Here is a 25,678-nt window from a genome sequence, read left to right on the forward strand (position 1 = left end):
GTTTAAATGCCACGGCCTACCTGAGCATTGTTTCTGACCATGTCCATCCCTTTATGGCCACCATGTACCCATCCTCTGATGGCTACTTCCAGCAGGATAATGCACCGTGTCACAAAGCTCCAATCATTTCAAACATGACAATGAGTTCACTGTACTAAAATGGCCCCCACAGTCACCAGATCTCAACCCAATAGAGCATCTTTGGGATGTGGTGGAACGGGAGCTTCGTGCCCTGGATGTGCATCCCACAAATCTCCATCAACTGCAAGATGCTATCCATCAATATGGGCCAACATTTCTAAAGAATGCTTTCAGCACCTTGTTGAATCAATGCCACGTAGAATTAAGGCAGTTCTGAAGGCGAAAGGGGGTCAAACACAGTATTAGTATGGTGTTCCTAATAATCCTTTAGGTGAGTGTATAGCAGTACATTTAAATTAAAAGTGCACAATACACTACTTTAGAATTCATTATTCAATTTTGCGCATAACTATGCAAAGAAAATCATGCGATTAATCACGATTAAAAAATTTTATTCGTTGTCCAGCTCTAATCTACATAATATGGTTATGTTGCGTTGCATTTGAGATGGGACATCGAAATTTCTGTTTTGAAAGTCAGAAATTTAAAAGGGAACTCCCTCTTTAGTCGGATTTCCGACTCGGAAAGTTGGGAGAACCGCACTACCCCCTACTTCGTGATCCAAGATGGCTGCTCTGAGTATCAACAGTTAGTGAATGCTGTGGTTTATACTGTTTATTAGCACGTTAGTGTACTTGTGTCTCAAAGAAATTTTTCGTACAGAAACTGCGGTCTGTGTACATGTTGCTACAATCAGTGTTTACTATGCGTAAATACCGCACACTGCGTTTATCAACTGGCGCTGGTAACAGCGGCTAACCTGGCTAGTTTAAATAACAGCTGGCCGAGTGAAGTTTTTCGACTTGTAACTGGAACGCCGTCAACTCGGGTGTGACGTCATTCCCAGCTCCGACCTCAGACTTCCGTAGAAAATGGAACGCAGCATTACATTACATCTCTCATGTGCGACAGGATGACGTAAATTTTGGGCCTACACGTCCATGCAGGCTTTGGTTGGCGTCACGTTTCCATCTAATTGTAAAGCGAATTTTAAGCAGACTTTTGAAATGTCGCAAAAGACAAAGACAATGCGATTTATGTGCATTTTCATCAGCTGGTTTGGAGTGAATAAACCAGGCGACGCAAAGCTTAGTTACATCTGTAATAAACAAGAAGTATGGGTTGCAAACCAGAAATAAAACCAATCGCATGGAAACGTTGAGAGAGGTCCTCAGGAAAGTGTTTCAAGCAGGCAAGTTGCTCCCAGCCGTGTCTCCGTGCGTTATGGTAATATCAGTGGAAAACCCAGACAGCGGAAACAGCTGATCAGTTGTGGGTTACATGTCGGCAAAAGTGTTTCTATCTCCCATTTAGTGAATTAACAGTTTTTTGAAAAAGCCAAAAACCACCTCAAGCGAGCATAAAAAAAAAAGGTTTTAGCGAAAGTTTTTTTTATAATTTTGCCGTTTCAGTCAACCTTTTCTCATGCGCATAAAAAAACGATGATGTTTCCATCAACTGCTGCTGTTCAAACTCTTGCTTACGCTCTTGGTACCGGACCAGAAACCAGGCTTACTGGACCTTCAGTACTTTCTTTCACACGGGACTTGGACGTCAGTCTCCCAAGTGAAAGTCCTGAGTCCATCCGCCCCACCATCTACTTACATGGACTCTCTTTATACCACGTCACCTGACTTCTTCTGCCACTAGAGGTCACTATAAAAATATAAATATGGGTCGTAATAAGCTGCGGCATCATCGACCTGTATGGATCTGTTTCCACAGACACGTTTCATATTACCTCATTGTGACTGTCGAATTGTAGTCCTGCCAGCGGCCGCAAGTGAGTGCATTGTTCTTTCATACCTTATTTTCCCACCTGCTACAAAATATATCATACTTCATGGCTGTGCTTTGAAGAAACATTTGCCTCCTGTTAATAAACGCATCAGTATTTGGTTTGAGTGAAAGGTGTGGGACTAAATAAGTTCACTTGGGGGAACACGTCTTTCTGTTTCCTCTCTTCTTTGGGCCAGATTTACTAAAGGTTTGCGTGAGTAAAAACGTCTCACAGCGTCGCCTCACAGCTGTTTTGTAAGCCGCCAGTTTAGAATGAAAATTTCAAGGTCGGATTGTATCACACAAGCAGATATGTTTCCCCCGGAAACTAGTCCAGATTTTCTTAAGAGTTCCCCGGGAAATACAAGAATCTCAGTTCTTGGGACTCAACCCAAATCGTATTAAATCAAGTGATATTCAATGGCACGTCTGTCAGGTCGGGTCATTCTCGGGCTGATATCGTGTAGGTTATGTTTGAAACGGGTAAAACTGCTGTCTCAGTAGGATTCGAACAGGACAGCTTCCCCCGTCGCGGTCAGTTTACCCATAAATCTGTGCACCCGTGGCAGCTCACAAAATCTTACCAAGATGGCAGACAAACGAGCTAAATTACAAATGTAAGTTATTTAAAAAAGTTCACTATTTTTTTCGCTCATATTTTTGAAAAAAGCTGGCAAGGACACTGTACTCATCTCAATGAATGCTAAAGTCACACACTGCTTAAGTGCTGCCCTGAAAGGCTGTTTGAAACTAATGTTCTAGGAAGAAGCCTTCCCTCGAAAGTTATGCCTTCTGAGGCGCCTGTCTATTCCCGCAGCGAGGCAGCGAGGAAACTGCCTTGTATTTCGAACAGAGCCATAGTATGAAGTCGCATTTAAAGCAAATATATTTAAGAGGGCTTTCACACCTACCTTGTTTGTTCCTGACTTTTCTGTTTGGTCCGACAAAAATAGGTCGTCTCGGTCCGTATCAAACTGAACCACAGTTCAGTTCTATAGTGTGAAAGCATTTTTTGGATGGTTCAGACCATTTACAGGGAGTTTGGTGGTTCCCATGTAAACTGGAAATAAACAAATGCACAGAGAATGCACTGAAATAGAGAAATAATTATAAATCTCCTGTGACAGCTCATCATCAACACACAGCAACTATTGAAGCAAACTGCCGCTCACGTCTTTGGTCTCTCCTCAAACTGAGGTGCAGAAGGACGTTTAATTGGTCAATTTGAACTAGACTTGATTATAGCTTGTGCTCTAGTCAATTCATTTTTCATTCATACTTACAAACAAGTCTTAGGGAGAGGCAGCCCACATACAGTATCTCACAAAAGTGAGTACAACCCTTCACATTTTTCTAAATATTGGATTATAACTTTTCATGTGACGACGCTGAGGGTAAAGGTGACGGACTGATCCAGCACGTCTCCAGACCTGAACCCTACTGAGCATCTGTGGGGCTCCTCAAACGGAGGGTGGAGGAGCGCAAGGTTTCTAAGTTCCAGCTGCTCCGTGATGTCGTCATGGAGGAGTGGAAGAGGAGTCCAGAGCCAACCTGTGAAGCTCTGGTGAACTCTATGCCCAAGAGGGTTAAGGCAGCGCTGGAAAATAATGGTGACCACACTAAATATTGACACTTTGGGTCCAATTTGGACATTTTCACTTAGGGGTGTCCTCACTTTTGTTGCCAGCGGTTTAGACATTAATGGCTGTGAGATGTTTTATTTTGAGGGGAAAGTTATACAAACTGCACACTCACTACTTTACACTGGAGCAAAGTGTCATTTCTTCAGTGTCGTCACATGAAAAGATAGAATCAAATATTTACCAAAATGTGAGGAGTGTGCTCACTTTTGTGAGATACTGGAGATGACAATGACAGGACGTCATGAGGCTATTGTCATGTAAAGTTCTTTAGTGCGCTCGCAGAATTGCAGTGGGAAATCAAACCAAAACGAATGCATCAAAACTTTTACTTTGGTTCGGACCTTGGTGCGAAAGCTCCCTAAGACTTGCAATTCATGTCATTTATAGCCATGTTAATGAAGGCTTCTCAGTACAATATAAACATGGCGTTTCGGTGTTCGTCCCTCAGATGAATCCGCATCGAGTTTAAATGAAAGCAGCAGATGCAAAGTAAATGTTTGAGTGATTCTAACCTCATGCTACATAAAAAAAAACTGTCTTCATTTCCACCTGCAGCTTGTCTCTATATGGGAGCGTCTCTGTGGCAGGCGCCCTGAGGGAAACACAAACATGATATGAAACGTGTCAGCCGACACCACACAGCAAATTTGTTAATTAGCCTATATAACCTTCCACAAATTGCCTGTTGTTGCCACTGGCACTGGAGATAGCCCAGGTCAGAGCGGTGTTCCCTCTGCAGGAGAGGGAGCGTTGCGGGTGGGGGGTGAGGGGGTTGATGTAATACAGAGCCTCGCGAACGCTGAGCCGCTTATCAGCTCGACCACGCCATCACTCTCTCAGCAGGACTTTGAGCTGCAGAATTGAGTTTTTTAATTGCTTCTGCCGCGTACCGGGAGCCTCTGCAGGAGCAGCGATGTTGGCTTCATTTTGAAAAACAGCCTGCTGGGAACTCGCCGTGTTCATACTGTTGACACCCGGCTGAGAGGTTCAGTCTGTCAATAGCGGGGTCTCTTTAGCTACAACAGGTTTGGTTTGGGGGCAGAGAAATAAAGGAGAGTGCTGTCATGCAGTTACAGGCGGGCAGGGATTTATTATTAACTGGGGATTAATATTAATATTTCATTTATAACATTTCAAATATGTCTAGTATTATGCAGCGTTGAGAAAAAGATGCAGATGTCTTGGGCAGCTCTGGATTTAAACATGCTCAGAGAATGTTGTTCTGAGCAGCCAAATACACAAACTACTTTTACTGGAGTATATACTTTGTCATGATTTGAGATGAACTTGTATTACATCTGATGAATATGGTCTTTTTTTTTTTTACAAGTTTAGTCCACTAACAAACAATCAAATGAACAAATAGAGAGACTGTGATGTGTTCCTGCTGTTAAATATCTTGTGGATGTATTACAATTACATTTTGTAGTTGAATATTAATGATGTTGGTGATCTATTCCAGGTTACAGCAGCAGCAGGGCATAGTGTAAAAAGTAGGAAAAGATGAACTAACACACATGCTCAACATATAATTAAGTATAGGCCTGTATTAAAATATGCTAACAAATAAAATAAAACAATATAGTCTTCATATAACATAAAACTGTTCCTTGATTAGCCCATTTAATATCTTCCTTCAGTCTGGAAGGCTCCACCCATCAAAAGAGTCCAAACAGCTTTTCAGAAAAATTTATCCAAGTTGTGAACATGAAGTCATGTGAAGTCCGTCGCTCTCTGTCTGCTAACTTCTCTCATCCTTCAAAATAAAAGCACATAAGCCGTCTGTCGGAGCTAGATCAAATGAATGACGTGTATTTGATATTATTTAATAATTCTATACAAGTAATATTCATACTGTTTGAAATAAATAAACTGTTTCATAGTAGTTTCAGTTTTGTGCAAAAAGAATTAAAGACCCGTCCCATATGGACGCCTGTCCCAAATAAAGGCAGGGTCAATTCAGTGAATTTAGCAAATAAAAGTCCGGGCTATTATTCAAAGTTTTAGGTACATATTATATATACATGCACGTATACACCACGGACATTCCACAGTTTTTCTGCATTTTTTTAAATTTGCATCTGAGGTGAATGTAAAGAGCAGCAACCAGATGATGATATGAAAGTTTCATCTTCACAATAATCTGACATTTGGGAAACAGAGTCCATCTTGACTGAGTTTGTGCACCGAGCATCATCGATGTAAAACACAGAGTCCACCTCCTTTTGACTGAGTCTTGCGCTGACATCTCGGAACATGGACCTGCCAGGTGCTTGATCCGGGATGTGGATGGGGCAGGTCTCCGTAACGATGTGGGCACAACAGTCTCTGAATTCCGTTGTCTGGTCCACATGAGTCCTATTTTGTTCAGACCGGATCTTTAGGAGCAGAATTAAGTCCAAGCTGGGTCAGCCTGGTTCCTCTCCTGGCTCTCTTTCCTCTCCTCTGAGCGATCACCGCACCCGCCACGGCGCCTGGTCCGGGTGGATCGTGGTCCGCTGCTCTTTAATCCAAAAACCCGTCTTCATCTTCCGATGACTGGATTTATGTCAGAGGGAACACGTGTTTTGGCAAGAAAGGCGGAAAGTAGAGCAAAGTTTGAAAGAGCTACTGGCCGCTGCTTCTACAAGCGCTGCCTGTTGCCATAGAAACATGCTACTGTGGTAAACATTACACCACATGTAACATGCTAAGTCATAATGAGGCTGGGACCAACGTTAGCATTTAGCTCAAAGCAAAACAACAACAACAACAACGTGGCTGTTCCTCTGGGGCCACCTTTGTGCCACCAGATCCACAGCTGGCCAATCACAGCGCAGTTTAGGCCTCACTTTAACTGAGGTCCGACACTTTCATGGCTGCGCTCCACTGACTCTAAAGCAAAACCAGTTGTTTTCTAGCTTTTTCTGGCTGTATTTTTCTAAGATCTGGTCAAACGCTGTTCCTGCAGCATCTTGTAATAGTTACAGCAGCTACCAGAGAGGCTGGAAGGAGAAGGACGATTTGTTCTCTTCCCAAAACCCAAATAAATCCAGAAACATGTCGGCTGTGGATCGTTCCTAATATAATGTTAGCTAACGCTAGCTAACTTCCTACTGAACGTAACGTAATTAAGCCCTACTTCTGACATTTATATGACAACTTCAGGTATTAGTTACTTGCAGATTGAGATTATAAATACAAATTATAATCGATAAAAAAATGTATTATGATGATTATTATAGATAAAGCTACCCAGAAGTATACAGAGTAATTCAAATTAGCTCCACCTTCACCAGCTGCAGCGTTAAAGTGAAGATCAGAATAATGCATCAGTGAGTACTCTCCCTTTTGGTACTTTAAGTATTAAATATTTTGATGCTAATACGTAGAAAGTAGTTCAAGTTCAACTTCAAGTAGAAATTTTAAATCAAGATTTGAAACAGAGAATATTTACACTCTGCTACTTTTCTTCAAATAAAACATCTGAGTACTTCTTCCACCACTGGTGTACACAATGATCTCAAAACCACGGAGTATCTCAGAGCTAATCCTGTGTGATACCCTTTCTATCGAGCCGCTCCTTCCTCTAAAGCCAATAAAAACCAACATCAAACATCATAAAATAAATTAAAACCAGTAAAACGTGTGCGCATTAGGAACCACACCATGACGTATCTCAGCAGTAAAAACAGCAGGATAAAATACATCTAATCTTTGTAACAGTAAGTCAATAGAAATGAATTTTTAGACGAGGAGGATTCTGCTGGTCTCAGCTTCTCATGCAAGTTGTGTCTCGGGGTCGTGGCGGCGAAAGCTCGTTTTCAGCTTCTAACAAATCTTACAAAGTGCTGCCTATTATTGAACTCCTCTTTCATCTGCGCTGCCTCCGTGACCTCCAGCTCTACTCCTCTTCCCCATCCTTCTCCATCCTCTGAAGGGCTCAGCTAAGGGGCCCCGGGGCTAAACACACTCCCTGACTTCCTCCGTGTGTGTGTGTGTTTGTGTGTTTCTCTTGTCAGATGATGGTAGATATCAGAATCCATAATGAAGATGGAGGGTGCCTCCCGGGGGACGGGCTGGTTCAAGAGCCGCTGACCTGCATCTCTAAGCAGCAGACGTCTCTGAGTTATCGCACTTCATGAATTGTTCATCTCTGAGGGGAGACGGGGCCCCGAGGAAGCTCTGGGGCCTGGGAACAAACAACACAGTCTCCTTCTGGCATTATTTATGTATACACTCAGCTCCATAAGTGTTTGGACATTGACACAACTTTTGTCATGTTGGCTCTGAACACCTCCACAATGGATTTGAAATAAAACAATTAGTGTGCAGGCCGTCGACTTTAATTCAAAGGTATTGACAGCAATATTGGGTGAACCGTGCAGGAATTACAACCTTTTTCTTTTACATAGACCTCACATTTCAAGGTACCTGCACAAATTAACATAATAGGGAATTACGTAATCATACTTAAAGGGATAGTTGGGGCTGTGTGAGATTTATAAAACCCTCTTAGGCCTCCCCCCACAACAATTTGGGATGTTTCCTACACCCTCCTCCTCCACATGCAGGACCTGCTCTTCTAGTCGCATCCAGTTACAAATCCCTCCATCACTAGGTCGCACCGCCTTTCAGTTCGCAGCACCCAACGATCTCAATCAACTGCAAAAAACAATAAAACTCTACTCTAGTCACCACTGCCACTTCTAAAGGCAACTGCTTCGTGTGATGCTATATGTGGTTTTGTCATATTCCCTGCTGCTGTCTTGATCATTTAACAGTTTACTCTCTGTAGACTAGTGTATGCCTTAGTCCATTACCACGAAGCGTCTCATTTCTATTCCATCTTTGTTGGGAGTTGCACATGTGCAGTACCTAGTTTACTCTTAAACACAGACACCTTTTTCCAGGAAAAACACCTAAAATAACAAAATAAATCAGTAACTCCTCAACCATTTGGCCTAGATGCATAATTCTGGTCTCCTTTGAAAGGTCAGAAGAAGCTATTTATTTTCTATTTAAGAGTAAACGGAGATGCAATAAAATTTATAAAAATATGATATATTTTCATCACTGCCTGGTATAAAATCTACATTTTAATCGCAATATCACCATCAAAACCATCATCCAACTCATTATAATGCAACAGAAAATCTTCTAATACACCTGGAATACAACTGTAACTAAATGAAAAGAAACTAATAAACAACAGTTATTACACAATCTTTCAAAAATATACCAGGCGAATGTCCGTGTTTGTGCCATATTTACTGTTTATATGTTCACTGGTATTGGGAGTTTTCTTCTAAACACGATATCTCTCCATTAAACCACTTTCCAAATAACATAAAGCTTCCAAAACATTGAAATGTTGATAAAAACAGTGAATATTCACCAACATTCCTGTGACCAAAAGCAGGCCCACAGCTTAAGAACAGAACTCTTTCTCTTCGTACTAAGCAGACGAATCGTTTGGTATACTGGATGTCTGTAGCTCCTACGGGTCGGCCAGTAGAGGCCGAAAAACACCGTCTGTTCCAAAGCAGCACTTCTTCTCTCCTTCATTTTGACGAGAGAGAGGAAACATAAGAGCTCACTGATAATACCAGGAGAGCGGCCCGGGGTGAAAACAGCTGTTTTTGAACTGAAAACGGCAAAAGTAAGTCAGCGGTTGTAACTGTATATGTATACTGGTGTGTTTGTTGTGATTATTATCTGGCTAATAGCTCTGTGAGGTTTGATACGAGTTACACAGCTGATCGTCCATGGATTTAAGCGCGAAAATCAACTACTAGCCAATCAGAAGCAGACTAGGGCGGGTCCTGACAAGCAAGGCAGTGGGATCCAAAACAAAGCCACGACTTCGGTGGTGAGAGTGACAAATAACAGCTAAAAACAATTAACAGCTTTATGTCCACTGACTGCCTGCAGGGTCCTGAGGGGAGACGTGTTACATGGTGACGCAGATACTACAGTTACTGGACAATCAAGCTGTTTTCAGGCAGTTCAGGAGCAGTGCTTTCTGTGGGAGATGGGAACTCCCTTTTAAACATAATTATGAAGCGCTTTCTCAGTATCAGCTATCATGAGATACAGCGCCTTGGGTTCTTTTCAGTAATCTGCACCCTCAGTTGTGCTGCTTCTAACCGTTTTATACTTTAGGAACGCTTTATCAAAACTATTTCAACTTTATGATAGATGGTGCAGATGTGTAATCTTTAACCTTTTATCACTGAAACTCCTCTGCTTCAAGTGTGTATATTTATAACAGTGACAAAGAGGCACATCTTATGAAATGGCAGTATTTATTTTAAGATAAAAAATAGGGTAACTTAGCAAACAATATTTTTTCACAGTCAAACTGCAAATGAAAATTCAGCAGCAAATATCTCTGATAACTTCAGATAACATAATTAGCATATAAATATCCACAGCAGTCTACTCAGTTACTCTAACTGGCCCAAAAAGAAAAGCCGGCATTAAGTGAAAACAAACAACCCCCGTTGCAGAATGAATGCAGCCTGAGCGCGCTGAATGACAGTTTACAGTGGAGCGCATGGCCCCTTTACTCCCTGAGCAGGGTACCAGTTACTCACCGGTGGTGAACGGTTCATAGTCCCCTTACTGTTTCAGGCAGGCGGCAGTCCACTCCCAGTGATGATGATGAAGAAGAAGCCGGTGTAACATCAGATTCAGACGGGGCGCCATCTGGTGTTCTGTCCGGGCGTCAATGTCCACACACACGCCCGGCAAGCTCGCTGTGAGGTACTATGCTTGTTAGCATACCGCCTGAAGTTAGCTCAAAGATACACAATAATGTCCAAAACAGACTCTTACTCGTCTTGGTTCGTAGCTATTCGCCACTCAAAATACAGTCCAGTTCTCGTGCATTTCTCCCTCGTTTTTCTGCTCCTCCTGCTCCTCTGTCTGCTAGTCCCGCCCCCTAAGACCTTTTAGAAACTGTATGTCTCTGTCAATGGACTAATCAGAGGCAGATAAATAAAGGCAAACGGTTAATATGTCTCACCTTGTGTTGAGCGATGAACATTCTTAACAAACTATGAAAACACTGTCCCCTTAAAGAACAGCGCCTACTAGAGTAACAAGGTAGGGCTTACACAACTGTGTTTAAATTAGCCCTGGGTTTTAACCAAAGGGCTACAATTATAAAGGCAACACTTTTGTTTTTGCCCCCATTCATCATGACCTGAACTCAAAGATCTAAGACTTTCTGTCAAAATCTGTTAGTGAATGGCCTTTTATTGTGGCCAGCCTAAGGCCTTTTATTGTGGCCAGCCTAAGGCCTTTTATTGTGGCCAGCCTAAGGCCTTTTATTGTGGCCAGCCTAAGGCACACCTGTGCAATCCCCATGCTGTCTGATCAGCATCTTGATATGCCACACCTGTGAGGTGGACGGATTATCTGTGAAGGATATTAAGTGTGAAGGAATATACAGTAGATGTTCTACAGTTGAGAACATGTAGTTCCAAAGGAAACGACTGTCTGACAGGAAGGGAAAGCGCTGAAAATATTAAACACATGGCGTAACCTAGAACTGATTGTGGCTAAAATACATTTTGCTGCTGACGAGCCTGTCCACAGCAGTTCATTCTTTAGCTTGCGTGCCAGTTCAACTCTCTGCTTCTCCAAACTGTGGACACGCTGACCGCCATCTACTGCAGGTAATCCACTGACTGTGTACAAGTACCACACAGCCCCACTTCAAAATCCCAACTCTCCCTTTAATGTACAGACATGAGAGTGATGTTGTTTGTTATGGCAATTTGTATCTTATAGCATTATTTTATGTTTCTCATGCTGTTTGATGACATTCATGTTTCAAAATGTACTTCACCAAGGACACTGTCAGTTCACTGTTCTCCACTACGGCATCCTCGGTACTTTGACGACCCAGGGCCCAATCCGGCCGGACAGGTACCAGACAAAGTTCCTGCTTGTAACTCATTGTTTTAGTAGTTGCCGCTCGTACTCCTTTTTCCTCACAGCAACAGATGCTAAAAACAACCACACTCCACAGCTCTGTAAAACACATACACACTTCTCTTTCCTTTGTACTCTCCTGCAGACTGCTATGTACTCTGTATGATTTGTACCTCTGAGGGCTCAGAATAAAAACGGCAAAGACAACTCTGTGTTCGCGACCAAATTTCCATTACATGTTCCTCTCATCTCACAAAGAAAGCGAAGCATGTTTCCGGTTTGTGGATAGTTTAGACAAACCTTTAAACTCGGTGGCAGATCAGCAAATTGGTTGTTTTGGAATGACAAATCCATTTTATTGTTTAGGTATGAAGGCTCGGGTTGTGCAGCTTCCCAGCTCTGATATCAGTCCACTTACGGCAGATTGTGTTTATCAACTACTGCGGTGCTTCATGGGGGGAAAAGAGAAAACAGCTCCATTCACTCTCACTGCATTAGGAAAAAGCTGGGGCTTAAAGCTCCTAAACAAAAAGAAACAAAGCAGATTCAAAAGGATAGTGAAACTTGATTCAGCCGTTAAACTATGCCTAAATAAGAGAATGAATGAAAACAGAAAAACACCCTATTCAATGTGTTCACATCTGTGCATGCAGAACAGGGGCGATGGATAAACAATAGAAAATGCTTGGAGGCTTAATAGGTGCTTAGATTTGGAAGAGACTCTGGCTGCTTCATTAATTAATTTACTACTACCTATTGAAATGTGACATGAATGAATCATTCGTGTAATTCCTGTAATTTTCAATGCATTGCATTTAATGGATTGTTAGCAAAAGGTAGTGTGCGTTCCACAGAGTTGTAAATTGGCGAGAGCTATTTTGGGTGCCCGCTTTTCCGGAAGTCCCACTCATGTTTTCCCAAAGTTAGGTGACTCACAGTTGGAGCACTCCTACGGATCAGCATGACACTCTCTGGGTTGAGTCATTAACACAAGAGATGAACAACTGTGGTAGAAAATATCCGGTTCATTTAAGGAAGTCTGAAGGTGCAAGCCTGCGGATAGTATTACTCTGACTCCCACAGTGCATTTTGGCAAGACACATCCACTCACGGAGCTTTAAATTCTGTTGTGCAGGTAAGTTTGGGCGGCATTGAGAAAATTGAGTTCAAATCAATTCACTTTCAGATTTCGGAGAATTCGGCCACTATGGAAAAGAGTTTTTTGTTCACAAATTCAACGATGAAATGCTACTTTTCTGTGTCACGCCATTGACTTCATCTCCATGGTAAAGGTGGCCGAGGCTCATGGGTATTGTAGTGTTTAGAGTCGTAACATTGAGGATTTCATGAAAAGAAATCTAGCGTGTTCCCTTGCTAGCTAATTTGCCATTGGCTAAGTGTGCCCCTTGCAGTAAATGATCTGGGGTGCGTTCCCCAAAAGCATCGTTGCTAACTACGGTAGCACCTTCCTCGGTTGGAACTATGCAGTTGCGACCCTGGTTCAAACTATGGAGGTACTACTAACGTTGGTAACTTACGCAGCACGAGCCATCGTTAAGCGACGAAACCATAGTTCCGACGAACGTTCGCACCAACTGTCGTTAAGTTGCATAGTTCGAACTGCAGCTCCTGAGCTGCGGTTAGAAGCTCAGTTCACAGTGACTACGTCACAGCTAGCAGGAAATGCAGTGTCAGGAGGAATGTTAGATAATCCTGCTGTACAAACATAGTTAAGGTGAAGATGGGTAGATTACCCATCTGTTCACAGTAACTGCATTTAATATTAGTCACCCAGTACAAAGGTTAAAGCACAAAACGGAGACTGTAAAGACTTTTAATATTACCTTCATGTAGACATTTCTAGGGAAGATGGCTGTTCTCTAGTCTTCATTACAAACATAAAGGAAAATTCATGGAAGTACTGTAATGAATAAATCCCTGCATTATAATAAAGGTAAACAGATCTCACGGGAGTCGAACCCGCGTCTGTATAAATACAGAACATACATAAACTATCAAATAAATATCTTGTAATCGCTAATAGTTCTTAATTTTTATAAAAAGTTATAGACTATATGTAGGCTAAATAAAATAATTAGGCTATATATTATTTATATTGTTGATTTCATTAAGACTATTGTTGATTTTCTTTTTATTGCCGGTACGACTATTTAAATGAAAAGCCTGAATAATAACTTACTAATAGTAATAATGTCACTTAATATCGGTCACAACTGACATATTTAGGCAGAAAATGACGTTTTGTGAGTTTTGTGCTGTGAAAGTCAGACGAACACACCTGGAAACATGTTAGTTCGAACTACGTTGGTTCAAACTGAGTTAGTTCAAACCACGGTGGCACCAACAAGGTGTTTGTTAGTTTAACGATGCATCGTACCAACATAGTTCAACGCTACCTTCCGTGGTTGTTCGGGAAACGCACCCCAGCTTGGCAACACGGACTGGAGCGAGAGTTTTAGAGCGGAGAGTTATCCTGTCTGTATCCATAAAGTTTTAACTGAGCTCTGTCTCTACATCACAGGAACAACTTTCTGTCCACTGACTGCCTGGAGGGTAGCTAGTGTTTGGAAGGGAGAGGAGAGCTGTGTGCTGCAGCTCGCTGTTTTTCCACCGGGGTTTTTGAGGGCGTGTCGGACTAGCCGCTTGGCGTATGAGGCGCGTTTAGCTTGAGACGTCACAGGTAGGTAGATAGGTATTCTTGTAATATTAAAGTATTCTATGTGGTTTACATTGTCGTTCTATTGTAAGTAACATTTGCTTCTGTAGGCTGCTCAACGGTTTATCACCTCATTTTGCATATAAAAATTGCAATTTGACGTTTAAATCGACGCTGAAAGAATGGATCATTTGGATCAGTCAGTCTGACTTTGTGGGTATAAATGCTGAGAAAGGAGCAGCCAGCCGCCAAGCTGGGTGCTAAATCTAAGTAAATGGAAATTGAAGCTTACTGAGCAAATGAATGATGCTTGTTGAGGGGATTTTAAGGGTAAGTGACCACATGCTGAGTTAAGTCAGGGCTGAAAGTTTCTTAAAGGACTGAAGTGCTAGAAAGTAAAAGAAAAGACAAATAAGATGTGATTGACGAAGTCCTGCCTTTTATACATCTGTCAAGCTGAAAATAACACTCCTGCCAAGGAGAGGAGAGGCAGCTGAAACTCGCTGAGAAAGAAAAGAGCTTGGCGGTAGACTAAAGCTGGGAACACACAAACACACACCACATTATGAAGAGTGATTATAATGGCAGCGTGACGGCCATGACAGATTTCAACATCATGAAGAGTGCGTAATCATGTGTGTGGAACAGCACAGCTGTGCGGGGGTTTCAGTTTCTCCTGAGTGTCAAGATTTTGTCAAACATGGTTGATTTTTCCACGCTGGGTCCAGATTGTGATCATGTTTCAGCAAATTAATAGCAGAAATCTGAACTGGGATGACGAATCAAATGACTCTACAACGTGTCAGTGTTTTCACAATCATGCAGATGAGACATGAGAGAGGTGTGCCCGGATTAAATAGGAAGGATGGGAGGTTGGGGGTGGTGGATGGATGAGCGGAGAGGGAGAGTAGGTAGTTGTAGTAGTTGAGCAAACTGAAACAAGCAGGACAGACAATCCCTCTAAGCTTTCTCTGAGTTTCAGTTTGCCTAAAACTGCAGGAGAGGAGAAATGTTGCTTTGGTACAGATGGACTTTCTTGTTGTCTAACGACCGACCTGTAGGAGCAACACAGACATATATACCAAACGATTCATCTGCTCAAGACGAAGAGATAGAGCCCTGTGGGATGTTCTGTTCTCAAGTTATGTTTTTTTTTAAAAGCATGGGAGTGCTTTTGGTCATATATATTTACTGTTTTTATCAATATTTCAATATTTTGGAAGCTTTATGTTTTTTGGAACGGGGTTGTGTGGAGAGAAATAATGTTTTGAAGATAACTCCCAATAAAAGTGAACATATAAACAGTAAATATGGCCAAAACATGGACATTCGCCTGGTATCTTTTTGAAAGATTGTTGTATTTTCATCGAATTTACACTTACAGTTGTATTCCAGGTGTATTAGAAGATATTCAGGTGCATTATAATAAGTTGGATGATGGTTTTGATGGTGATATTGCTTTTAAAATATAGATTTTATACCAGGCGAGGATTTTGGATATTATTTTAGGTGTTTTTCCTGGTATTAGGGTAGTTACCGCCAGCTTAAAAGGAACAGGTTGAATGCTGAGTGAGTTATGACCTGATGCTAAATTCCCCCTGCAACAGAAATAGGAAAAATAAAATATTGCTAGTTCTCCAAGATCTTATTCATAGTTTTCTGTCACGTGACATGCGCGGGGACCTGGAGGGCAAAACAGCAGACCAACATAGCGGCTCACACCGTCACTCCCCCGTAGAGACGCCACAAAAGCAGTCAAATTTTATTTGGATCACCTCAACTTAAGAAAAAGAAAGATATGAAGACAAACTGCAAGCGTTGGGCATATCTGATCTGTATAATGTTACAGCATCCACTGCCACATTTCTACCGTTAAAAACCGGCAGGTTCATGCCGCCGCTCGACTGCAGTAATGTTTACTTTTATCTCTCACCTACACAGCCCAGGCTTTCCTCCTCGATTTGTAAATCCGAAACAACCATCCAGCCTTTTGTCAACGCAAAATGTAACAAACTCAAAATAACAGTGCATCACTTGCATATTGGTTGGCAGGCAGCGGAAAATAACGACTTTTTGCCCTCCTAGGGGGCGTTTTCATTGGTGACGTCACGTGAAAAGTATGAATTGTTTAAGTTGTCATGAAAGGAATTACTACACTGAAAATGTATTTTTGAGTTTCATGTACTGCCCCCCCTCTCGCCTTGAAATTTGTCTGAAAAGTTTACATCTTGCACCTTCAGGGCGGACGGACACACTGCGTCTGACTAAAACGTGTCAAAATGCAGAAACTTCTTAAACTAGTCCTGCAGCATTGATCCATATGTTCAAGGGAAAAGGTCTGGTCTCAGAAGTGGGGACACATGAAGTCAGTGAACACTGTTTCCCAGCGCATGTGCTCATTATGACAGTGGTTATCGGGGGTGCCAAATGAAGGCCTAATAACATAAATAGAAATGTGAGGTAAATTGTAATAATTCCCTGATAGCACCTTTTTTGAAAATAAAGAGGGTTTTTTCTTGCCTGCACACTGCCTTTCAGGCTGCAGGTTCAACTTCTCAGAGGCTACATCCACCTGACAGACATAATCCAGGGCAAAACGAAGCTCCTCTAGTCATAATGCTTACAGTGATGTAATGGTACAGAAATAAATGACAGCGACCTAGAAGAATATATTAACATTTTTATCAGCTCTCTATCTCTTCTCTCATCTAGACTTTGGCAACTGTGCAGTCAGAGGACTCTCAGAGAGATTCCAGTGAGTAAACCAAATAAATATATATATATAGATCATCATTATGTGAAACTGTCTGCTTCTGTTTCCACAGTATATTTTAACATGTTGTCCAGCCTCACAGGAAAAGATTTTTTTTTGTTGTTGCAACATTTCAAAAGTTTGCTTAAAATTCACTTGACAATTAGATGGAAACATGTCTTCCTTTGCTATTCAACTGTTTGAATTTGCAGAACCACCCATCTGCCAGTTAAATTGACTTTCAAGTTGTTGTTTGAAAATGGTTCAGAGTTGAAAACATTCATTAGAAATTTAGAAAAGCAGTAAAAAAACGTATTGCTCTAAAAAGTTACATTACTTATTCGATCTCCAAAGTAACCTTCCCAACACTGGCCATCAGCCAGACCACCATCAGACTATCACCAACCTCCACTCAGTAGTTTCAGCTGGAGATGTGAGCAAGTCTAATAAATAAACTCAAACTGTCAAGAAAGGAAATATTCTTACACATATTTTCCTTATCAAAACAGAAAAACGCCACAGCCCACCATCTGATTTCAAGTTTCTCTCTTTCACTGAACTAATTGTTAAACACTACAAAATAAAACTCACCAAAACTGGTTCGGTGGAAATAAATCCTTAAATCACAGAGTCATATGAATAATGAATATTCTGGCTCCAGTAGTTTCAGTTCTTTTACATTGTACTTGAATTTGGAAAATGCAGTCACCAAGCCGAGGGTATTGGAGATGTAGAGTTGAGTTTGGCTGCTTTTAGCTCTGTCCTGGAATGACTGTGTTTGCTGGAGGCCCTGAAAAGATTTGGGTTCCTTTTCCCTCTCCTTGAGGTACAAGTTCTGCTCTCAAACCGAAGTGGTGCTCTTCTTACAGGATAACCTAAAATGTGTATTTTGGATGAAAACTGTGCCTAAGGAGGAGCCTGCGCATCTCTCAGCTTGAAAACCTCAATATGCAAAGCTGCCTTCTTAATTCTGGACCCTTGAAGGTACTGCAGGTTTCAGTGTTAGAGCGGTGGTGCCGAGTTTAATTATCTTCACTTTGTCTTTACATTATTCAGGGTTAGCAGTATTCACCAGAGTCGTTTAGATAGCAGACACTGAAAGAAGATTAGATCTCTCTAATCTGCCATCTACAGTAAACAATCAGGAATCAGCTTCTTTTCAATAACATTCAGCTGAGTGTCACATCAAGCTATTCCTCCTGTGGACGTATGCAGTATCGAGGGGTTTCTTGTGTACTAACAGTAATGGTTGCCTGCACAGTAAAGGACCAAAACTGCTTTGGTAGCCGGTCAGAAGACTGTAGTCAACCGCGGTAATCAACGCAGATTTCGCATAGTTTGTAAATTCTTGTTGACTCAGTAATAAACTTTCATTTCAGAGTTGGATCTGTTTGTTTGGGGTTTCATTTACATATTAATATAAAATGCAGGACTGCGCTGCAGTTCAAGTCAGCTGAAAGGTAAAGGAAGAACGGAGAATGAGGGAGAGAGGCGTTCTTTAACACCTGGAAGTATTGCCTTTGTGAACTTTGTGCGAGCAGCAGAAAGTTTTCAACTTCTCTTAGAAATGCATGTGCAAAACAGTAACGTTAGCTCAAAAGTCTGGAGAGACTTGCTTTGTTTTTTTAGTTCAGCCAATGGCTTTAAGAAATGTCGTTTTGTAAAAAACATACTCCTTGTTGCTGTAATGAATATGCTATTAGTTCTAAAGGCAGGAGAAATTTGCTTTGTTTTTTATTATTTTCAAATACTATATAAACACTTTTAAGGATGGGGAGGTGTGGAGGTTTGAGAGTAATCACATAACATCCTAACTAACGTTAGCCTACTTTTAAGACCCAGTAACAAGTAAAGTACTTTTTAAAGGCAAAAACTGATTTCTGCTTTCTGCCTCCAGCTGTGCACATCTCTGTGATGACGTTGCACAGAAATGCGTCTAGATATGGTCGGTGTTTAGTCAGTAATTCAGCCAACATGTGCTTTTACTTTAGTAGGATTTTGAATGCATGACGTTTGCTTGTAGTGGAGTACTTTTACATTGTCGTATTTTAGCTTTCAGTAAAAGTATCTTCTACTTCTTCCTCCACCCCTGCTCTTTAGCCAGGTGAATTCAGACTTCAGGTCTGTACATTCAGAGTGACCTAAAGATCAGCATGATGCTGCCCGAGGAAGAGCAGCAGCTTTAAATGCATTCTGAGTAGCTGCCTGTCCAAGCTTTTTTGTAGACTTTTGCACATATTGAGCAAATCGAAAACATTTGTATTTCCGTTTGTTATACAAATGCATCCTGTTTTTACACAGCCAGTGTGTACAGCATGAGGTCTGAGGCTGCAGGGTTACGTGTTGTTGACTTGTGAGATACTTTAGCACAAAACTGTGAACGACTGTCCTTACAAACGCTCACTCTTTAGTGTCTCTTTTTCCTGAGCAAACTAGTAAAAGTTTGTAGCCACGGTAACGGCCTTGTAAGGCTCTTATGTTCGCTGCACACCAGAACACGAAGCACTTTTTCATCTTTCTCTTCAATCCTCACCACTATTGGGGCAAACAATGAAACCTTCAGCCAGAGAGGAATGCCTTTATGTACGATGTTTGCAGACATGTTCTACATTGACTCAATTTTCATCAGTCAGCTGGACTCAGTCAGTTTCACTCAGCTGTGATGTGAGCTAGCATGTTAATATTGGCATTCAGCTCAAAGCAAAGCTAATAACGTTTTCAATAATGCTAAAGCTAAAAATTAACATCTCAGTGTCTCAGGAGAGGAGTCAAGACAGCCTCCATTGCCCCTGTTCCTAAAAAGCCCGCAGTGTCTAGTCTGAATGACGCCCCCCCATTCTGATGAAGTGGTTCTCCAGCACATAAAGAACAACATCCCAGCCAACCTGGACCCTTTCAGAACAGAATCAGAGGATCTCCACAGATCTGCACTCAGCCCTCACACACCTTGAGAAAGACACCTACAATCACAATGCTGTTTGACACTCTTCCTCACAAACAGACCGCAGACAGCTCGGATTGGCGGCCACACCTCTTCCAATCTAGTGCTCAACACCGGAGCCCCTCACTGATGTTTGCTCAGCCACGTCCTGTTCACGCTGTACACCCACGACTGCATCCCCCGACATGGAGAGAACTTTGTTGTGCAGGCCCTGCTGCCAGCTAACAAGGACATGTGCTTTCTTTAACTTAAGTTTTTCTTTTATTTAATGTTTCCATGCTGAATGACAGACACAGATGTTGTGTAGACCAATGATTTCCAACCGGGGGTACTTGTACCCGGGGCTACTTTAGATCTTCTCTCACTTTAGCTGACGCTGAAATCTTAATCCGTGCATTAATCACATCACATCTGGATTATTGCAATGCTTTACTTCTTGGTCTTCCCAAAAAACTTATTGCAAGATTACAGTACGTTCAAAACTCAGCAGCAAGAGTTCTCACCTCCACCAGGCGTTCTGCTCACATTACTCCGGTGCTTCATGACCTTCACTGGTTACCCGTGGCATCACATATCCACTCTAAGGTATTGCTTCTAACATTTAAGGCATTAAATGGTCTTGCATCCCCATATTTGTCTGATCTACTTTTCACCTACCGCCCTGCACGGTCTCTCAGATCAACTGAACTTGGTTTATTGTCCATCCCTCGTTTCCGGTTGTCTACAGTAGGTGGAAGGTCATTTAGTGTTAATGCTCCAAAATTATGGAATTCACTGCCCCTTTCACTTCGAAATATTTCATCTGTGGCTACATTCAAGACACAGTTAAAAACTATCTAATTAAAACTATCTATCAAACTATCTATTTGTTAAAATCTATTTAACATGTATTTCATTTAAATGTGACTATATGTATCCTATGTGATTGTAAGTTGTGTGTTAGTGTGTAAATGTGCCACGTAAAGCGACTTTGAGCTCTGGAAAGGCGCTATATAAATAAAACTTCTTCTTCTTCTTCTTCTGCAGTTGCCTGAGGGTATGTGGAAAGATTACGGTATAGAGTGATGGAGATGTCGCAGCCAATCTGAACTAAGGTCTGTTTGTGAGGAAATCCAGTATCCAGAGTGCCGAGCTTGCCGATCAGTTTCATGGGGGAGACTGTGTTGAATGCTATTCCTCTTATTTGCAATCATCACCGTGAATCCAGATTGTTTGAGCTACAGTCATGGTAAAAGTAGTCAAAACAGCAGAGATAAACTTATTTAGAATTCTACTTGGCCTTGCTCAGATCTGAAGTGCAGAGAAGAAAACTGTACTTGTAATCGTACTCAGCCCTGTTAAGTCAGTCAAAACAGCAGAGCCCGGATGCACCGAAACCCTGACACCTGAGAACTAAACTAGAGATTCTTCTCGGCCCTGTTAAGACTCGGACTGACTACTTATGAAAGAGGAGAAACCAACTGAGTTTCAAAAGCAAGGAATATCTGATTTTAATCAAATGTAGCAGTAAAAAGAAAAGTCTTCAGTCTTGATTTAATAGAACTTTAAGCAGACCTGCAGTTTTCTGGGGGTTCCAGATATACAGAGCATAAAAACTGAACGCTGCTTCTCCAGGTTTAGGTTGGACTCTGGGGACGGAAAGCAGACCTGATCCCAGACCACCTGAGAGGTCTGGATGGTTCACAACGAAGCAGAAGATCAGAAATGTATTTTGGCCCTAAACCATTCAGTGCTTTGTAAACCAACAGCAGGATTTTAAAACCAGTTCTCTGACAGACAGAAAGCCAGTGTAAAGACCACAGACCTGGAGTGATGTGATCCACTTTTGGATCAGCTGTCTGATCGATTTTTTAGGGAGCTCTGTAAAGACACTGTTCCTTTGTCGAGTGGAAAGTTTTTCCAGGTCTTGCGGAGACATAAGTCCTTTAATCCTAGAAATATTCTTCAGGTGATCGTAGGCTGACTTTGCGATTATCTCAAAGTGGCAGCTGAAATTTACTTGCCGAAAACAAGGACTTCACTTTTATCTTTGTTTAACTGAAGAACATTTTGGCACATCCAGTCGTTGATTTGTTCAGTTACTCAGCACCCGTATGGGATTATAGTCCACTGGTGAAATGGTTATGTAAAACTGTACGATTAAAGGCGAGTTAAGCCATTTTAATCTTCTCACGGTCCCCTAGCTGTGTGCGCGCTGAAAAGAAATCCAGTGTCTGTACTCAGCCCTGGCTCTGTAAATGAGAACCAAATAAAGTGGCTGGGGCTGAGCCACACAACACTGTTCCAGCCATGATGTGTGCGTCAGGAAGCTAAATGACTTGCCTGCGGACATTCAGCTGTCTTTCTAGTTGACCAAGACATGCTGTTGTTGTGACGTTAGCTATAGCAGCAGGAGAGCTGTGATTATCGCTGCCTGGAGCGGCAGATGTGCTAGCAGGTAGGGTTAGCCTCCTCTGTGTTGCAATGCACTAGCAAACTGCGGCGTCTCATAAGGACGCCGAAGGGACCCTTTTGCGTCAAATAACTACGCTTTGTCACGCTGTCTCAAAGCCTTGGTATATGACGCACTGAGATGAGAACGGGTTGGACAGTTTGTTGCTTTATATCATGATATTTGTTACGGTGTGGTGCTGTGTTGGATTATTCCAGAATCACTTACCCCACGTTTAAAGTCACCAGCAACAATAAAAACACCATCAGGATGTTTCGTCCTGTGACCGCTGATGACTTCGATGAATTTGCATCTGGAGGAATGTAAAAAGCAAAAACACTGATGCAGTCTCTGGGAAGATAACATGTCCGACGTCTTAACAATAAAAACTCCACATCTGGAGACCATTGTCCAGCCACGTGGACTGAGATTTGAGTCTGTCTCCTTTGGTCTTGTCAGAGTCTGGTAACAGAAGTCTTATTGCAGTCCTGCAACAGCTAAATTCTAAATTTTATTTATTTTGTGTCAGAGCATTAGATTTATTGGTGGCTGGAGGGATGTAAAGAGAATGTCACCAAATACAACAAAAAAAAAATGCTTCTGAAATAAATTGCCAAACCCAGCTTTAAACCTGAACAGGGAGGATAAACTGGACTTCCCTGTGCTGTAATTAATTTCCTGTGTGGCAGGAGGAACGCAGGGGGACGCAGAGCTGATTACTTCCTCTACGCAACAGTTCCAGAGTCAGTTCTAACAGCAGGATGAGCAGAATATGAACGCACCACAGGCGAGGTGAGTGTTAACAGACGGTGATAAGCAAAGCAATTTACAGAACTCCTCCAGTTAGCTCAGAGGATCTGGGCGCTCTCCCTGCATATTCATTTATTTTATTTATTTTTCTCCTGGCGGCACTGAGCCGCTCTCACCGGGTTAATTAACAAACACAGATAAGGAAAAGAGCAGGCAAGTTAACACCTGCCATCGGAAAATGCTGCTATCAGCTGTGTGTTTGGGTGAGTCACAGATAGCCTCTGCGCCGGAGAGAGCGTGTCAGAGATAAGAGACATGAACACAGGCGGGTCCATAAAACACAACCAGCAGGCAGAGGATCAAGAGCAAATTATCCCCTCTAACCAAAGCACAATAAAGAGCAATGAAGCAGAAGGTGTGGCCCACTGGGAGTGTTTAAGCAAAGCATGCTGGTCACTGTTGGGGGTTTCCTCTCCTGGCAGTAAAAGCAGCAGGAAAAAGGGAAGCTGGGAAATATTTCATTAATCATTCCCTCAAACTGCAAACTCAGAAACTCATATACAACAATATATTATTTCCCTCCCAGTAATTTGTACGTTCAAATTCATACATGCGCTTGAAATACACTATGGACCTTATGTTTGTGTCTGATTTTATTATTGTGTTGTGGTATTTTTGTATGAGCAGTGTACAATCCTGAGTCAAATTCCTCATATGTGTACACATACCTGGCAATAAAAGCTGATTCTGATGTGATCAATTCACTTTCTCACTTGTTTCATATCCAGTTGTTACAGCTGGCTGTAGTGACTGTAGTGGTGGAATGTAACTAAGTACTTTTACTCACTGCACTTAAAGGTACTTGTCCTTGAGTAATTTCTTTTTAATGCCACAACTACACTTGAGAAGGAAATTTTGTGCTTTTTACTTCTAACAGCTTTAGTTACTTTGCCAATTAAGATTTTTGCACATGAGGAGTTTCTAAAATATAAATATTTATACAGTTTATGTTTTAAGTACATCTGAAGCGATTAATTCATTATTAAATGAACTGACAGAAAATTAATTAGCAACTATTTAGATAATATTTTGAGTCATTTTTTGTTGTAAAAAACATTTGAAGTTCCAGCTTCTCACGTTTGTTAATAATCGTTGGTTTGGACACAACAAGTCTTGTGAAGGTGTCACTTTGGGCTCTGTGGAACTGACGGCAGAATCTTTACAAAACAAACATTAATCAGTTGATTAACGGATTGAGTCATAATGAAAGTAACCTTTAGTTGCTTTTATATTAATGCATGGGGAATAATTATATAGGATAGAATACATTATATATAATAGTAGAACGCTCTCTGGTCTCAGAGACAGTGGTCATATTATTGGGTTTGAATGTTTTATTCCATTTCCTTCAGTTTTACAACATCTCCATCCATACGCCCAGCCAGCACTAAGGTTTGTAATATTAATAACTGAATAACATGCGCCATTGCACGGATCCCTAAGGCACGTTCATGCAGATGAGCAGGGACCCTGGGCAGTTTTTATGTTTTTATAACTGTGACCTTAACTGCATTAATAATAAATAAGACAACGCTACAGGGAGACAAGAAGGACCGCTCATTGTCCTCGCAGTGGCAGACCACATGTAACAACACCTGCACAGGGCCACACCAGATAGGCTGCTGATTGTTACTTTTGATTTTGACCCCTCCTTCGTTCAGGGGCACATTTTTCTATTTCTGTTAGTCCCATCTATGTTAAACTTTGTTCAGTTTATGTCTTAGTTGTTGAATGTTTTTATGTACATGCAAATATTAACACATTAAGTTTGCTGAAAAATAAAAGCACTTGTAAGTGAGAGGAGGCGTCTATTTCTGCTGAGTATAGTTGAGTTAGCTGTCAGCTAGTTCTGGTGGATGGGGTCTGGTCACATGACGTCCTCATAAATTTGCAGTGGTAGAGGAAATATTCAGAACCTTTACATTAGTGCAAATATCACACTGTAAATTCCTGCATTCAAACTGTTAATTAAAAAGAATGTAAGTATAATCAGGAAAATGTTCGTAAAGGATTCAAAAACAGTAAAAAGTCGCCTGTTGCTGTTTATTTGCATGTGAGAGGGCTTCAGATTATGAAAACAATATGAAGAAGAGGAACTCACATTCCTCGAGGCACAGGCCGAGGAGGTGGAGTTGCAGCTATCTTCCACTCTAGCCTACTAATCAGCTCTAAACCTAAACCAAACTATAACTCATTTGAAAGTCTTGTTCTTAGTCTTTCGCACCCAAGTTGGAAATCACTGCAACCAATTCTTTTTGTTATAGTGTACCGAGCACCTGGCCCGTATTCTGAATTCTTATCTGAGTTTTTGTCAACTTTAGTCCTTAAAACGGACAAAGTTATTATTGTAGGGGATTTTAATATTCATGTGGATGTTGAGAATGACAGCTTCAGTACTGCGTTTATCTCTCTGTTAGATTCCATTGGCTTCTCTCAGAGTGTTCATGAACCGCCTCACTGTTTTAACCACACCCTTGACCTTGTTCTGGTGTATGGTATTGAAATTGAACATTTAGTGGTGTTCCTACAGAATCCCTCTTTATCCGACCACTGTTTGATAACTTTTGAGTTTGTATTGCTG

The sequence above is a fragment of the Micropterus dolomieu genome, linkage group LG22, assembly GCF_021292245.1.
Source record: "Micropterus dolomieu isolate WLL.071019.BEF.003 ecotype Adirondacks linkage group LG22, ASM2129224v1, whole genome shotgun sequence".
NCBI lineage: Eukaryota > Metazoa > Chordata > Actinopteri > Centrarchiformes > Centrarchidae > Micropterus > Micropterus dolomieu.